This window comes from Chionomys nivalis, chromosome 16 (assembly GCF_950005125.1).
Source record: "Chionomys nivalis chromosome 16, mChiNiv1.1, whole genome shotgun sequence".
NCBI lineage: Eukaryota > Metazoa > Chordata > Mammalia > Rodentia > Cricetidae > Chionomys > Chionomys nivalis.
Window position 1 is genome coordinate 63,917,527 of NC_080101.1, and position 17,314 is coordinate 63,934,840.

General features: G+C 36.6%; 1 protein-coding gene and 1 pseudogene across 7 annotated transcripts in view; both read left to right on the forward strand.

Annotated features, from left to right (window-relative positions):
* The window catches only part of Ralyl (RALY RNA binding protein like), an 806,300-nt gene that overhangs the window by 446,717 nt on the left and 342,269 nt on the right, over positions 1 to 17,314 (forward strand). The window lies entirely within an intron of this gene.
* On the forward strand, positions 14,950 to 16,088 carry LOC130887821 (L-lactate dehydrogenase A chain-like; annotated as a pseudogene).

Below are 17,314 nucleotides of genomic sequence, written 5' to 3' on the forward strand. Positions count from 1 at the left end.
AATTTCTCATTTATAAAGCTGAGTGTTTGGTACCAGATGACTTGTTGCCTCCCTCTCCCTATGTTCAAGTTTATAGGAGGTTCAGTGAAGTTTATAGTAGCGTACAAGAATACTTCAAGAAGAAATGTTTGGGCAAAGGAAACCCTCTGGCCTTGTTAGTAGGTCATAGCTGGGTGGGTCACTGAAGGAGTAGATCATCCGCCATATTTTCATTGTGCTGTTAAATTATATCTAACCGGATAAATTAATGTCAATATAATAAGGATGCTACACTATTCTTTTATTTGATACAGTGCTGTGACAATGGTATGCAATCACTCCAGAGGAATTATATGCTGTAGTAATATAAGTGTTAATAAAAGTGGAGGACAATCATTAGCACTACCCAGTTTCCATGGCAAACTAGTAGGAGGACTAAAAGTGTGTGCTACCACTGCTTGGTTTGTAAGGCTGAGCAGTTGGGTTGTTTTACTCTCAGAACTTCAGGTAAGTTTTATTTATTAAAATATAATTAGCTGGGCAGTGGTGGCACACTCCTTTAATCCCAGCACTCAAGAGGCAGACGCAGGCAGATCTCTGTGAGTTCGAGTTCAGCCTGGGCTACAAGAGAAACCCTGTCTCGAAAAACCAAGAAATAAAAATAAATAAAAAATAAATAATTGGCATGCCACTATAGAAATTGATTCCTATTTAATTAAAACATATAATAAGTGTTAACTATGCAATACTGTTTTTTTTTTCTTCAGGACAGGATTTGTCTGTAGCTTTGGTGCCTGTCCTGGAACTAGCTCTTGTAGACCAGGCTGGCCTAAAAGTCATAAAGATGCTCCTGGCACAATACTCTTCTTAAAAGACATAAAAATAATCTTGAAAGAATAAATCACTGGTGGTAGGGTCATCCTAAGGAAGTCATTTACATTTCTAATGTAAGACTGGTAATGGGTGTAAAGTTGTATTCAATATATAAATCAAAAACTAAAGGGAACAATTCTGTACAGAGGCAAGGCTGTACATTCAAGGAGTCTGAGTCTGAATAGGCCCTTTTATAGATGTGAATGGGAAGTTTAGAGAGTTGAGTTAAAACAAGTTTTCCTTGTTACACAAAATAAACAATTAAGTCCTTCCACACAGATAGCCTCTAACTCAGGATTTAATGGCCTTTCTAGTTTTTCATTCTTTAATCACATGTAACAAAGCCAGAAAAAATTTCTGAATCATGTAAATTAAACGTTATTGACAGTTCTCCACAGCCTTGAAATGTATATAGCCAGGAGATTGTATAAAGTTTGATAAATTCCCTCTGAAGTACTAGTGCCATGGACAGTTTGAAAACCTCAGAGCAAAACAACTTGGATTGGGGCTTAAATCTCAGCATCATAAATACTTCTTTTTGATCAGTTAAACTTCTGGAGCTCAGTTTGATGAAGGGTGGAATGGGAATCATGCATATGACAGATGTGGCTAATAAAGATGAAGAAAACTGACATAAACTATCATGGATAAGTGGCTCTTATTAGGAACTCATTAAATAAATCTCATTTCTTTTTCTAACCCATTACATAGAAAGAACCTGATGAAACATTTTCTAAATTTGACAATAGTATTTCTCATCTCTCAGTTATAGAGTTCTAGCTGATCCTCTGTCTCATTTCCTGTGTTACCTATTACACTTCTACCTGTGCAATATGTTATATATAGATCACACCGGTATGAATATACCAGCATAGAAGGATTTACTAGTTATCTCAAATTTACTGTGATGGATGTACAGCTCAAAATTTGATGTTTTAATAATAGACTCTGCTTTAGATATTTCAGAGTAGTTATAGAATTCCCTACGCTCAGGAAAGCTCACATGAACACCATGCATTTTCATGAACCTGTGCTTTGAATCATGAAATGATATTGTTGCATTGTCAGCCGAGTATAGTTTATAAAGGGGTTTCTGTTTTTATCTGAAGTCTTTTATTCTATTGGAGGGTCCCATAATGATACTATGTTACAAGATGAGCTGTGTCTCTTTAGGCTTCTCTCTACCAAACATTTTTCAGAATGTCCTTGCTTTTGCTGAACTTAGCAATTTTGAGGAGAAATGCTGAGGTGTCTTGTAAGAATTCCTTATATTAAGCTTGATTTCCCATGATTCTCTGGAGATGGGCATTTGGAAGGAACCCTGCAGAAGTAAAGTCTTAAGCAAATCAAATTAAGGGTCCCCATAACTACAAGACAGACCTATTGATACCTGTTTTGATTGGAGGAATCAGTGTTCATTTCCTTCACTGGAAGTCACTGTCCTCCAAGTCTCTCTCTATGTTGGGTCACTTATAGAGAAGTGATTATGCAAAATAAATAAAAAGTAGGGAATTCGTGCATTTACATTTGGAATTAATATATTCAGGAATTTGTGCATATAAGTGTATTCAAAATAGTCAGTCATTTATATCAATATGGAGTTATTAACTGTTACTTTATTACAGGGCAACAGCTCAATGCTACATCATTTAATTGCTCAAATCATCCCATTGTTGAGCATTTGGAGTGCTTTTAGTTTGCATCTTATGATTTTTTACTTGATTCTATCAGAGAGGCAATGAGAGAGCGATAACTCTGTGCTGTTCATGATGGCGTTTCCTCGCACTCAGACGATGTTCAGGGCCATAGGCTCACACTGTCTTTCCTTTTGCTCCTGTAAGCATCTATGTCTACAACAGCGCCTGTTAATGGAATTTTGCTTATTTTGGTTATCTGAATTTTAATGACTCGCTCCCTGTGTTATTTTTATCATAATTAATTCCACCTTTCATATTACTTAAAGTAATATTTCATTAAAATGTCACTGTTTGCTTTCTAGATATATTTTATTCATTTAAGTTTTCTAGTGTCATGAGAATTGCCCATAGAAATGTCACTAACTTCTAAAAAGCTATCGTTTATATAAAGGAAGTAAAATAATTAATTTTATAGAAAATTAATGTCAATATGCACATTCCCCAGACACAAAATTTTGTTAGAACTCTTTTTTCTTAGAATGGCAACTATTCAATATTTCTGCAATCATGTTGCTTTCTAAGATGTGCAGATCTAAAACAAAAAAATAACTTAAGGCCAGTACTGACAACTTAGCTATCTGGTTCATAACACTGAATATGCATAATTAAGCATTAAGTGTACAAATTAGTTATAAATAAATAATCATATATGTTTATTTATGAGTTTATTTATGAGAACATATGAGTATTTGTATGAAAACCAGGATTATATCTGAGAATTTTATTATGTATCCCAAGCTTTAAGAAGAGATGTTTAATAAATATTTGCAAATTACAAAAATAATTAATTACATCAATGAGTGAAATTAATACATGAATGAGTAGTGCAGTAAGATATAGCCAAACATTGCCTATTTACATTTTTTTTCCAAATATTTGTTAACTTTTGTTATTTTTCTTCATAAAATTTAGTATACAAATATTTTCTGTTACTATATGGTATATAAGATATACAACTTATCATTTATTTTATATATTAAATATTCTTAATATACATTACATATTTATTTATATATGATATATTTGTTGTATGTTATATGCATTAAGTATTGTGTATGTAATTTATTGTATAGGGTCTTTTAAAATTTTTATTCTTATTATTGTTTGTTAATGATATGGTTTGCAGAGGTACATATTCCACAGTATGCACATGAATGTAAGAGGATAATTTTGTAGAGTTTGTTTTCTCCTTTCACGTTTATTTAAATTTCATTGCTTCTTTGTGGATTTTACATCATGCATTCAGATCCCACTTAACTCTCTGTCCACTCACATTCACCCTCAGTCATTGCTATCTCCCCCTAAATCAAAACTAAATTTAAAAGAAAAGCTGAAAAATAAATAAAACAAAGAAACAAAACAAAAACCAACACAACAATAAACAACAAAATGAATGGCATATTGTAATGGAAACTAGTATGCCCCATTGAGTTCATACAGTTTACACTTTAGTCCATTCATCTTTATTTGCAAGTGTTCGTTACCTCAAATCATTGGTGTGGTTTGAGGCCTCTGATACTTGCTACACCAAGCTAATGGGCCATCGCTGGGGCCACTTATGGATATTCTGTCTTTGTTCTGTGTCATGGGAATCCTGCTGCTTTGGCTCTGTAGGTTTATTCCCTTCACATACTCCAACAGTTCATCTGTTCGGTGGGTGTAGGGGTGACCCAATTCCATAACCCTTGTTCTTGGCCTGGGTGGTAGCTGTGTTGGATAACCATCCAGCTTTTCCTCATGGACACTACCCAGGCAAACTCTTTTACAGTGCCTTGGCTGCCTTACCCACTGTGCCTTGCAGCAAAGGTTGGGGCCATTTCTCCTGTTCTCAGGTCCTCAGATCCAGATCACCCACATTCAAACCACAAAGCCAGCTTTGTTGTTATGCCCAGTCAAGTGGTCTCAGGTGGGTGGCCAGACTCTGGGCATTAGCAGAGCCACGAACACCACCCAGAAGCCCAGCCACTACAGGGCAAGGAACCCAGACATGGCCCTAGTCAGTGGCCTGTGCCTAAACTTCTTTATAGGGTTATGTCTGAATCCATGGTACTGCTACAGATGGGGTCAGTGATGATGTCCATGGGGCTCATTGGAGCAATGCTGTACTAAGCCAGTCACAACTTTCACTGGTTCTGGCATTGCTGGCTCAACCCCTTACTGGATAATGCAGCAGGAGAGCTGGCTCCCCTTTCATTTTTATGTAGACTCTGGGGAAGGAACTGGGTTCCAGTCTGGCTTGAGCTGCAATTTTTCTCTCATTGGGCTCACTGTAGCCCTAATAGCTTACTTTCATAGCTATGTCCATAGTGAGTTAACACATTTAATATCATAGTTGTCATCACCAAGATAAGCAAATAAGGAATTTGTATTTGTAAAGACGTAACATTTCTTATGATTTTGGCTATATCAATGTTTTGAAATAAATTAGCTACTAATTTTTGGCTTTTTTGTTGTTAATTTTTAAAATTTATTTACATACGAACCACAGTATCTCCTCCCTTCTCTTCCCTCAATCCCTCCTCCTACCTGCTTTTTTACCCCCCCCCCCTTCTACTCCTCAGAAAGGGTAAGGCCTCACAAAGGAGTCAGCAAAACATGGCATATCAAGTTGAAGCAAGAACAAGCTCTTTGTCCCTGCTTCAATACTAAGGGCATCCCACCATAGGAAATAGATTCTAGAAAGCCAGCCCATGCTCCAAGGACAGGCCCACTGCTAGGGGCCCCACAAACAGACCAAGCTATACAACTGTCACACATGCAGAGGGTCTAGTTTGGTCCTATGCAGTCTCTCTAGCTGTCTGCCTAGAGTCTTTGAGCTCCCACAAACCCAGGTCAGCTGTCTCTGTGCGTTTTGTCCAACATGATCTTGGACCCTCTCCCCCGACTTGTTCATATAATTCCTCCTCCCTCTCTTAAATTGATCTGCCAGATTTCACCTTAGTGCTTGACTGAGGATCTCTACATTTGCTTTTATCAGTTGCTGGATGAGGATTCTATGATGGCACTGCTTTTATCAGTTGCTGGATGAGGATTCTATGATGACAATTAGGAAAAACACCAATCTGATTACAAGAGAAGGCCAGGTCAGGCACTCTTTTTATTATTGCTAGGACTCTTAGCTGGGGTCATCACTGTGGCTTCCTGGGAGTTCCCCTGTCACCAGGTTTGTCTTTCTATCATCTGTATCTATCTATCTATCTATCTATCTATCTATCTATCTATCTATCTATCTAGATATTTTTCATTGCTATTTCTCTCCATCCCTCCCCCAACTCGTCCATCACAATACCTAGTGTTCCCATCCCCCATCCTTTTCCCTCTCTTCTCTCCTTTTATCCAGGAAATCTCATCTATTTCTTCTTCCCAAGGTAATTCATGCTCTTTACTTTGAGTCCTTCTTTTACCAACCTTCTCTGAGGCTGTGGATTTTAACCTGGTTATCCTTTCCTTTATATCTTATAATCACTTATATGTTTTTTTATAGAGTTTATGGCTGTTTTTCTTACTACTTAGAGTTATAAGTTTTTTCTCAATTTTTATTTTACACTAACAATTCTAACGTTGCATTTTAAACATTTAATTCCCTTTTATTATCTGCTCCCAGACTCACTCTATTCCCTCCTACCCATGTTTTGTCCCTATTAAATTTTAACTAGTGGAATTCCATTAGAAACTGCCTTTATACTCTAATTTGTGTAACTACCACTGCTCTGTGTTAGATCAAACATAATAGTAAAGAAAATTGAATTTCTCTTGCCAATAGCACCTCATCATGGAGAGGTACTTTATGTCTACCTCTCATATCCATGTTGTGATTTTTTCTAGTTTGAGCTTGTAGATCAGGTGGGTACTGTCACATCTGCTTAAAGTTCACATGTGCAACAATAAGGTTGTGTATGGAAAACACCGTGTTCTTATAGTCATTTCCAAACAAATAAATAGATAGGTAAAATGAAGAAGACTTCGGCTTTTGTAATCTTCCTTTCTCTATTATGCAATGATTATTAATCCCAGTGTATGGTGTATATAATAAAGATGTCCCATTAGAGATGAGCAATCTGCAATCAAGTATTCCAAGTGCCTTGACTAGTTATGGGTTACTAAGATCATTACTACCTACTGCAAAGATAAGTTTCTTTAATGAGGTTTATTCTAAGGGTATAAGTCATTAGGAACCAGTTTTATAATATGTTCCATTAGCAGACTTGCAGTAGTACACTCTTCCTTAGAACCTATAACTGGCTTTCTTACAAGTTCTTCGCCCTGATAACTATGGCAGTTATGTGTTCTATCTTGTGGAGTAGGCCCTAAATTCAGTCCGAAAGTGACTGGTTATTTCTATGACATCTATGCCACTATTGCCTCAGTGGGCATATTTTACCAGTGACAGGAAGTTCATCACTGTAGATCAGAGTTTTCACCTGAATAAGACTGATAATGAATTTTTTCCTCCAATATTATGATTACCACTTTCCAAAACTATGAAAAGGAGTCAGTAGAGATAAAACTTCTAGGTCATCAAATGCTATGGGATAATAGTCTTGTAAAAAACTGTAAAATTTTGTCACTCGTATTGGTTTAATAAAATGCTGATTGGTTAGTATCTAGACCGGAAGTATAGTTGGGGCAACCAGACTAGGAGAATTCTGGGAAGAGGAAAGGCAGAGATGCAGGTGTAAATCAGACACAGAGGAAGCAAGATGAGAAGGCCATACTGAGAAAAGGTACCAAGCCACATGTCTAAATATAGATAAGAATTATTGGTTAATTTAAGTTGTAAGAACTAGTTAGTAATAAGCCTGAGTGATAGGCCAAACAGTTTATAATTAATATAAACCTCATATTATATTATATTATATTATATTATATTATATTATTATTATCAGTTTATAATTAATATAAGTCCCTCTTGGGACTGAATGACTGTGGTACCAGTTGGGATAAAAACTTCTGCTTACAATGAACAAGTACTATTATCTTGTTTTCTAGCATAAACTATCCTGGCTATTTTTATGCTTTGTTTTGCTGCCAAGAAGTTTTATAGGAACTTTTGGGTATTTCTACTACTCAAATTTTTATTTTTTTTTATAGATTATCTCTTGTATTATCAATCCATTTGCCTTAATTACAACATCGGAAATACTTGGCTCTAAATCATATAAATATACATGGTTATATCAAGTTACTAGATTGACAAATGCCACAGAACTATTCAAAAAGAAATAATTAAATTGGAAAGCATTCACTGTTAAAATGGCTTCCATTGTAACCAATTCTGCTCGTAGACATGATGTTTAGATCTGAACCAGAGCCTTTGTGCATTTTGTAAGATAGTAGGCAGCCAGAATCTGCTTTGGGAAATAACCATGGAGAAGACAGAGCCAGATCACCACCACACTAGAGAAAATGCAGGGGCCACAGAAATGGTTGTTTCAAAATATCTTTTTTGAAACAATCTTATCCCTTTCTTTAGAATGCTTTATTTTAATTGCAACAGAAATTAGAAAACATACAGTTCTGTTGTCTCTTAGAGAACTACTTGATGTAGTGAGTACAAAAATAAATTCATAAACAGCATTTAAATGTGTTAGGACAAACTAGAAATAAAAAGAATGAGACAACTTCTGTTGAACATACTTCCAACAGCACTACTAATGTTGTCTCTTACATGCATGAGAATGATTCTATCGTGACACAATCCAAACGGGGAAAATGGCCACTGCATGTAAATTGCTGTCCTTTGCACTGAGTACTAATTAAGTTACAATTGTAAAATTACCGTGCAAAATGGATTATCTTATCTCTTTCCTTTAGGATGATTGAAACATGTTTGTTTGTGTTCTCAGTTTATAGTCAAGAAAAGCTTCTATAAAGATTAAGTTTGTATGATTTTTGAGTAAAGAATTTAATCAAATGCTGACAAAAAAAATATCCAGGCAAGCTTAATTTCACTCTAAAGGGCACCAAAGGCAGAGTCATACTTGTCTTTCAGAAGCATTATCTGAAACCTCAAATTTTCATAAAAACTGAAAAAGAATAATATAATTAGATTCTTTAAACTCTTAGTTGGAGAAAAATGATAATCATAAAAGTTTTAACTATTTGGGTATAACCAAACCCAAACATGTAGCAAGGTTTTGGTGAAACAGTTTGATCTACAGAGCTGTGCTATCCTGAGGGTTGCAACCTGTTAAAGACATGTTAGTGATTTGCATGTTGTAACTAACTGAAACTTCCACAACATTTAGTGAAGGAGTAACTACTGTCATCTTCAATTTGGATGACAACATTTAAGACACATTGAGAAGAAAGTTGTCTTTGGACACAGAGAAAGTTGACACAAGAGTCCAATGTATAATTAAATGCGGAGACCCATTTGTAACACTGATAGATTGCTATTGATCCCCTTAAGGACATTTATAAAGGGAATGCTTTTGTAGGAAACAGTGACCATTGAAATCATTAGCATCATCCTTAGTCCCACAGCCACTCAGATTTTTTCTTGATATATTTGGAAGTATTTTTTATAGTCAGAAATGTTCCTCCTTTTTTGGACTCAGCCACAATCTATCTCAGGACCCTTAGGGTAGATACTACTTGTGGTTTGTCATTCCTACTGAACTTGAGACCTAACAACCACCTCCCCCATTTGGGCTGTATGATTCAATATCTTGACTCAAGTTTTCTTCCATTCAGATTTCAGTTCCAAGGTTTAAAATCTTCTGTAAAGTAGTGAAAAATTTGAGACTTTCAAGGATAATTAACCTCAGCACTATTTCTGTACCTGAAACATGGTAAGAGCTCGGTGATGCTTAACTTTTGATATTGCTATTAACATATATTAACATTAGTTAATAGTGATGATTAAAAACAGAAAAAGGTTGCTTCTACCTTTTAAATTCTTTGCTGGCATTGTAAGAATGAGATCACCAAGTCTAGCTGGACTGATCTTTTCTGGTCACAAATTCCTTCACAGAACCTATATTCAAAGAGGCAGATTCTTCTACTTCTGTGTATATTTTCCCAGTCTCTACAGATATGCCCTTTTGCCTTTCTCAATAATAGGTTGTTTAACCTAACTTTGGTTTACTGACTCCTAGATAAAAATTCTGAATCCTGGATCCATTCCCTCATAGAGTGCTGGCAGGTTAAGTGTCTGCTGTTTCCTGAAAGAATGAAGACTACAGCTGTGTTATTTATTGATCTCTCCTGTTTTGCATATTTTTTTGAAAAAAAATACATAGTTTAGATGGTGTGTGATATTCTATAAAATGGTTTAACCCACAGGATGGCTTTAGTTAGCCAGGAGAATATGGTGACTCGATTCTACGCAATATCCCTTTGTGAGGGAACAGTTCATTTGATCTGCTGTGAATGACATACAAAAAAAAAAGGGGGGGAGTTAATGAGTATAAATGAGCTATTTCCTTTTTCACTATTACAATTTCAGTATTTTTCATTGTGCCTGATAACTGTAGTATATTTCAAAATTACTTAATAAATCAACATTAGCTAAACTTGTGTTAAGTAGTATTTTCTCCCAAAGGTATAGGAAATGTATAACTTTTATGTGCATATGTTTCTGTGTATATTCATTAGCATCTGTGTATGCATAAAGAAGCATTCATGGGTGTGGATGCATAAATACACATGCCAGAGACTGAAATCAAATGTTGTTCTCAAACACCTTCCACCTTATTTATTGAGACACGGTCACTCACAGAACCTAGAACTCACTGATTCAGCTATACTGGGCATCTAGTAAGCACTAATAACCCTTCTGTCTCTACACCACAGACCTTGGATTTCCCAGCCCAGATTTTTCAGTTGAGCATACAGGATCAGGACTTAGGTCTTCTTGCTTGCATTGTAAGTATTTTACCAAATGGTCCATTTCCTCAATTACCTTAATTTTTATGAAATATTATAAAGTAACCTTAACTGTGTTCCAATACTGTATTAAACTACATTTACTTTGATTAGCTTCACTGCTTCCAAAGTGAGCTCAGGAAAACATTCTCTATTGCAGGCATTTTTTGTTCAAAGTGAATCTGTTTTAAACAGTTACATTTCCTACTACCATATTTAAAACATGTATTTAATAAAAAAGGAAAAGGAAGTGCGGACAATGGAAACGTCTGACAATTTAATAGCACTTAATGGAAGTTTGACCCTTAGTAGTCAATGTTGACTTTTGTTTATATAATGATAACAGCTGCTTAATATTCAATGACTATATTTTAGAGTTATGTTATGGAATAGTCTTTTTGTACACTATGAAGATACGCTATTCTCATTGGTTTAATAAAAAGTTAATGGCCAATAACTAGGCAGGAAGAGGTTAGGTGGGACTTGTGGACAAGGAAAAAGAGAAAACAGAGATGTAAAAGAGAGATACAGGGAGAAGCAAGGTAAACATGCCACAGTAAAAAAGGTACTACCACATGGTATAGTATATATAGAAATATGGGTGAATTTAAGTAGTAGGAGCTAGTTAATAACAAGCCTAAGCTATAGGCCCAGAATTTATAATTAAAAAAATGTCTCTGTGTGGTTATTTGGGAGTTCAGTGATGCGGCAGAAAAGTGAAACACCAGAATTAAGCAATCCATTTAAACAGCATACAGTAAGAACCTGACTAAAGAGCTTTAATAAAATAAATGAGTGCTGCCAAAATTAATTTATCAATTTTAAAATATTTTTCTAATAACATCAAGGTTTTAGGTTTTTTTCAAAATAATATTTTTATTGACAATTTGGAATTTCATATAATACACTCCAATCACACTTGTTTCTTATTCTTCACAGATCCACCTTCCTACCCTTACATATTCCCCTAAAATAGAAAAGAATATATAACAAATCTGATTTATTTCGATTTATTCACTAGAGCATGGTCAAACTCTTACAGGTGAGTCCCTTAAGTGAGTTCTTCCTCACTATCCCTACTGTGAAGAGCTGAACTTTAGAATCTTTATCACAATTTAAAGGACTCTCTATAATATCCTGTCTTCCTGTGTAAATTTTCTTTAGAATGGAGGGTTGTCATAGAAGCCTTCAATGTTCCCCATTATCACTTATGAGACTGCGGTCAATGCTATCACTGAAAAAGAAGTTTTCTTCCCATAATAACCAGTGGCAGCACGGATCATAAACTTCCACATGGTTTTTGGCAGCAGCACAGTCCACAGAGACCAACATGGCCTTAGGTGGTAGCCCAGGATTCATGCTGCTTCTGGAAGCCATGTTGATGTCCATGATTCATCTTGCCATTGAAGGTCAAGAAGATTTGATGTTTTACATATGATTGACCAAAGCCTTGTAGATGATTCTGAGAGTCAATTTTCTGCCATGGCAAGAGTACCCAGAAATCATATTTTAAAACAGGAGAGATTTGATGTTTCTCAATGATGGAGGTCTTGGTCTCAGGTAGTTAGCCTGTCTTGGCCTACGCAAGATCAATGCATCATATGTTAAGAGTTATGATGAAGCTGCTGATTATATGAAGATTGGCATGTTATTTTATTTTCCTGTTGCTATGGTAAATTATCACCAAAAGTCAATTCAAATGACCAAAGATTTATTTCAACTCAGAGTTCAAGAGAAGAGCTCACCACGACAGGGAACTCAAGGCTGCAGGAGGTTGAAGGAGCCTCATTGCACTCACAGTCAGGAAGCAGAGAGAGGAATGGATGCTTGTGATTACCTCATTTTCTCCATTTTATATACTCTAACATCCCTGTCCAAGGAAGGATACTATCCAGAGTTAAGATAAAATTCCCCATATCAATAAACCCAATCAACTTCACAGGTATTCCTGAATGCTTATATAATAGTTGATAAGATTCTGTCAAATTGACAGTTAACACTAACCTTCACTGGTGAGAATTACAAAATGTAAAAAAAAAAGTAAATGTCATGTAATCCTCATTGACTATATATTGTCTCTGTGACTTAAAATATCTCATTGGGCCCCAATTCTTAAAGTTTCTACCACTTTTCTGGAAGGCCAAGTTGAAGACCAATTATTAATTCATCTGCATGCATGAATGGCATGCTCATGAAATCCCGAATCTGTTTTTCTTTGAACACAGAATTCACACTCAGATATGAAAAAGTACTATGTAGGCCAGTCTATGTTCTAGACCCTAAATGTGAACACATAAAGAAACAAATAAAAATCAGAAATGAGCTTTAATCATACAATGCAACTCATAGATAGCTCTGAACATAAGAATTTAGATGCATTTATGAAATTGTTACACACATGATAAAATGCCTATAAAGACATTGCTAGCATAAGGTTAAAAGATAGAAAAATTAAAGTTTCAGTGCTTAGTTACAAAAAAAATTTTAATGACTTCATGTTCTTGGGGCATATAATCTTTCAGGTATATGTAAAATGCAAAATACAGTTAATTATAGTCACCTGTGATATGCATGAGCCTAATCAATAAGAATAATGCTGACCATTCAGGATTTTACATGTGGTTCTGAGTAAAGAGCTTGCTTTATTTTATATTCCATTTTCATTCCTCAGCTTCATAGATGATCAGCTTTGTTTTTTCACTTCACTATTTAAATGTTTATTAAGCACAGATTTTCATTAGGTAAAAGATTAATGAGTCTCAAATCATGAAATACTACTTTGGTACAGTTCAACTAACAAAAAAACAATTCTCTTTTTAATTTTAAAAAGATATTCCTTGATATGTACATTAAGGTTAGTAGGAAGGATAATTATGATTATGACCTCAATAAATCCTCAATTCAGTGTTCTGAAAACAATTATCCTTCAATTTCCTGAATATCTATTGTCAAGTCACCAATAGCAAGTGAGATACATTTTATTCATTTGCATAATGTTGATATTATCAATGACCCTGAGATGTGATAATGAGAGCACATTCTCAAATGAGATGTGTCTAAGAGTTTGGAAATAACATGAATTATAAAGAGCTTTGGGAAGGGTTTTTCTCTGAAGGTGAGCAGAAGTTATTGACGTTTACAGGGAAAACTTTTTAGTGTAAATAGAATTTTCCTATTACAGCACTGAGATTATCACAGAAATACTGCAAGGAAAACAGTGGGAGGGAAGCAAAAGCTCAGTTCCAGAGTAGGGTCTCAGCATCTGCAGAACAGACTCATGCTGGACAGATGAATTATTGACTGCTGTAGCACTGATCTATAATGGGAAGGGCATCAGAACTGATCAAAACACCATACATATGTGGGAAGAAGGGAACAAGACATTTAGAAAGATTCAAGAGATTAGATTATAGACTGTACCCAAGACCATTCTATTTCTCATAGTTTATAACTTTAACTGCATTTATGAATATTGCCTTTGTCATGTACATTGATATATTCACATGATCCAGAATTATTATGTTGGCATTTGGGGGTACTGGATTCTGTCAGGTTTGCTTATAGTAGATTCAGATCCTTATTGTACAAACTATTTACATTAATGCAATAGTAACAAGCAACTGAAGTCATTCTTTTCCTTCACCATAAAATAGTTCCCTCACATGAAAAGTATGACCTGCATGATTTCCTGTTCTTGCTGCTTATTTTAGAAAGAGTCTTTATCCCCTTGATAGGAAGAGTTCCAACTTCACACCCACTATAATCCTGGAAAATATACCACATTTTCAAAAGTCCCTTTCAATATTTGGGACCCAGAAGAAAGCAGAAGCTGTATTCATACACAGCTTAATGTCAGTGTTCAAAGTTTTTTTTAAATGTTTGTATGTATCTATTTTATGTATATGATTAATTTGCCACTTGTTTGTATACACACCATGGGCATTCCTAATGCCCATGGAGGTAAGAAGAGGAAGTCAGGTCTCCTGACACTGGAGTTACAGATGGTAGTGAGCCATTGTGTGCATTACAGAAATCCAGTCTGAATCCCTTGCAAAGCGAAAGTGATCTTAAGTACTTAACTATCTTTTAAACCCTAATATCTATCTTTTAGAACCATGAGTAAAATCAGGAAATATTAGAGTACAGAGTACTTTTAGAACCATGAGTAAAATCAGGAAATATTAGAGTACAGAGAAATCGGAGCTTATTTAAATAGCTAAACTAAATTAAACTCATAGAAATTCATAACATATTTCCCTTTATATGTAAAAAAGACATAGAAAATGAGGTTATAGCTATTAAAGGGGATAAACCTCTTTCTAATGAGTTGATTTCGGTTCATCTCAGTTCCACAGTCATTTATCAGGTATTATTGGTATCTTCTGAAATAATCATCATCAAAAGATTTTGGAAGACATGATCACAAATAATTTCATTTGCCGGTGCTGGAGCCTCTGTCGCCGAACCCAGATCACGCTGCTGTGCGCCCGAAGCTGCTCATCGTGCACTAGCAGTCCCAAAAGCTTCAAAGTCCGACAAGATGGCAACCCTCAAGGACCAGCTGATTGTGAATCTCCTTAAGGAAGAACAGGCCCCCCAGAACAAGATTACGGTTGTTGGGGTTGGTGCTGTTGGCATGGCTTGTGCCATCAGTATCCTAATGAAGGACTTGGCAGATGAGCTTGCCCTTGTTGATGTCATGGAAGACAAGCTGAAGGGAGAGATGATGGATCTCCAGCATGGCAGCCTTTTCCTTAGAACACCGAAAATTGTCTCTGGCAAAGACTATAGCGTGACTGCAAACTCCAAGCTGGTCATCATCACAGCGGGGGCCCGTCAGCAAGAGGGAGAGAGTCGGCTCAATCTGGTCCAACGAAACGTGAACATCTTCAAGTTCATCTTTCCCAGTGTGGTGAAGTAGAGTTCAAACTGCAAGCTGCTTATTGTCTCCAACCCAGTGGATATCTTGACCTACGTGGCCTGGAAGATAAGTGGCTTTCCCAAAAACCGAGTCATCGGGAGTGTTGCAATCTGGACTCAGCTCGGTTCCGTTACCTGATGGGAGAAAGGCTGGGTGTTCACCCGCTGAGCTGTCATGGATGGGTCCTGGGGGAGCACGGGGACTCCAGTGTGCCTGTGTGGAGCGGCGTGAATGTCACTAGAGTCTCCCTGAAGAATCTGAACCCAGAATTGGGCTCCGATATAGATAAGGAGCAGAAAGAGGTTCACAAGCAGGTGGTTGACAGCGCCTATGAGGTGATCAAACTGAAGGGTTATACGTCCTGGGCCATTGGCCTCTCTGTGGCCGACTTGGCAGAGAGCATGATGAAGAATCTGAGGCCGGTGCATCCCATTTCCACCATGATTAAGGGTCTCTACGGAATCAAGGATGATGTCTTCCTCAGTGTCCCCTGTGTCCTGGGACAAAATGGAATCTCAGATGTTGTGAAGGTGACTCTGACTTCTGAAGAGGAGGCCTGCTTGAAGAAGAGTGCAGACACGCTCTGGGGGGTCCAGAAAGAGCTGCAGTTCTAAAAGTTCCCCAGATGTCCTAGCGCTTCACTGTCCAGGCTGCAGCAGGGTTTCTATGGAGACCGCACACTGTCTCCTCATCTGAGCTGTGGTTAGGGCGGTCGTGTTCCCACAGCTCTACCCTGATGCTAAGTGGTACTTGTGTAGTGGAACCTGGTTGGTGTGACACCGCCAACTGTGTGCAGGCTTCAGTTACCCTGTGAACCTGCTGTGTATGCACCTTCACCAGACATGCCTAGGCCAATGGTTTCCCAGTTAGTCATAACCTGGCTCCAGTGTGTAAATCCATTATGCATATCTTGTGCATAACTGTTCTAAAGGATATTATTTTGTGTATTATGTATCTGTAGTGTACATTGAAATATTGTGTAAAGTGAAGATCTGCATATGGATGATGCAACCAACTACCCAGTATCATGCCAATGAAGACACCAAATAAACCTTGAACAGTGAAAAAAAATAAAAAATAATTTAATTTGCCATAATTGTGAAATCAAAGGGTAATCAGACTGAGAAAACCTCTAGTAGTTTTTGTAGAAGTTATGAATGAGAACTTTTTCTTGAGTTATCATCTGAACTAAATATTATTGAATGACCTTTAGTGGAGTTTAGGTGGAAAAATCATTCTAAATTGGAGAAATAGAAAAATAAAAATTACTGTGGTTCGGTACTCTGAGTTCATATAGTATGTCGCAGGATATTCTTCTGAGTATCACTAATGGCTGTACTGTGGATCAGTGGTTATTATGTGTTAGCTCCCTTCTTACACAATTTAACAGCACAGTGATTCTTGGTGTGGGTACTATGGATTCATTAGTTCAGTGAACTGAAAGAGATAAATGTTAAAGTGATTTGGGAACAGTGTAGCAAACCTAGTATCTGATGCTGTAGGACAATGGTCTTGTACCCTGTAAATATTTGTCACTTTTATTGGTTTAATAAAATGCTGATTGGCCAGTAGGCAGGCAGGAAGTATAGGCAAAACAACCAGAACAGAATTCTGAGAAGATGAAAGGCTCAGTTTGCAGTCATTACCCAGACACAAAGGAAGCAATTTGAGAATGTCTCATTGATAAAAAGGTACCAAGCCATGTGGCTAACACAGACACTAATTATGGGTTAACCTGAGATATAAGTGTTAGCTAAAAATAAGAAACCTGAGCTAATAGATCAACCAGCTTATAGTTAATGTAGGCCTTTGGTTTCTTTGGGACAGAACTGATGAGGGACCAGGCGGGGCAGAAGCCTCTGCCAAATATCTGAAACAGCGCACACTACACTGATTGTAAGCACAGGACCTAGAGGATAATGGGGGTACTCTAAGCCAAGGGATAGTAACAAGAACTCTGGTTAAAGAATTGACT